Source organism: Myotis davidii, unplaced genomic scaffold (assembly GCF_000327345.1).
Source record: "Myotis davidii unplaced genomic scaffold, ASM32734v1 scaffold1717, whole genome shotgun sequence".
NCBI classification, from domain to species: Eukaryota; Metazoa; Chordata; class Mammalia; order Chiroptera; family Vespertilionidae; genus Myotis; species Myotis davidii.
Window position 1 is genome coordinate 224767 of NW_006287955.1, and position 1195 is coordinate 225961.

Genomic DNA, 1195 nt, shown 5'->3' on the forward strand with positions numbered 1-1195 from the left:
GCAGGAATGGGAAGCGTCTCCTGGTTTCCAGGCTGGACAGGGTTCTCGGAGCCGGAGTTGGGTTGGGATTGTTGAACGTCCCTTTCAGGGAGGCTGGGGAGGGGCGAGGACCCGGCCTCGGCACATGGCACGTGGCTCAGAGGCGTTTGCTCAGTGGGGGTTGCACCTCAAGCACCCATGTCCCTTCCTTCCATTTCTCCTCAGTCACGTCTCTTCCTGGCCGTCCTCTCAGCCTCAGTGCCCTGGAGGAAGCATCCATTCCTCATGCACCTGTCCATCCATCCCTCATCCATCCCTCCTCCATCCATCCCTCCTCCATCCCTCCTCCATCTATCCATCCATCCCTCCCTCCTCCATCCCTCCCTCCTCCATCCCTCCTCCATCCATCCCTCCTCCATCCCTCCTCCATCTATCCATCCATCCCTCCCTCCTCCATCCCTCCCTCCTCCATCCCTCCTCCATCCATCCCTCCTCCATCCCTCCTCCATCTATCCATCCATCCCTCCCTCCTCCATCCCTCCCTCCTCCATCCCTCCTCCATCCATCCCTCCTCCATCCCTCCTCCATCTATCCATCCATCCCTCCCTCCTCCATCCCTCCCTCCTCCATCCCTCCTCCATCCATCCCTCCTCCATCCCTCCTCCATCTATCCATCCATCCCTCCCTCCTCCATCCCTCCCTCCTCCATCCCTCCTCCATCCATCCCTCCTCCATCCCTCCTCCATCTATCCATCCATCCCTCCCTCCTCCATCCCTCCCTCCTCCATCCCTCCTCCATCCATCCCTCCTCCATCCCTCCTCCATCTATCCATCCATCCCTCCCTCCTCCATCCCTCCCTCCTCCATCCCTCCTCCATCCATCCCTCCTCCATCCCTCCTCCATCCATCCCTCCTCCATCCCTCCTCCATCCATCCCTCCTCCATCCATCCATCCATCCCTCCTCCATCTATCCCTCCTCCTTCCATCCATTCATCCATCCATCCCTCCCTCCCTCATGCATCCACTCATCCATCCATCCCCTGTTTACTCATCCACTCAACCATCCATCTGCTTGGTCATTTGCCCATCCATTCACTCTCCTGATGGCTGTGTGCTCTAAGCGCCCCCTCACCCGGGCTTGGTTCAGGAATTAAAGGAGGACCCGCTCTCTGGAGCCCGTGGTGGGGAGCCACACACACACCGAGGAGCCACAGT

The 1195-nt window shown here is 59.7% G+C and overlaps 1 protein-coding gene across 1 annotated transcript in view; it reads left to right on the forward strand.

The window, feature by feature from the left end:
- The window catches only part of TSNARE1 (t-SNARE domain containing 1), a 63812-nt gene extending 62638 nt beyond the window's left edge, over positions 1–1174 (forward strand). Inside the window, exon 11 of the mRNA XM_006759859.2 lies at positions 1128–1174. The gene's annotated coding sequence lies outside the window, so the exon portion shown is untranslated. The remainder of the gene's footprint in view (positions 1–1127) is intronic.
- Positions 1175–1195: the final 21 nt, after the last annotated feature.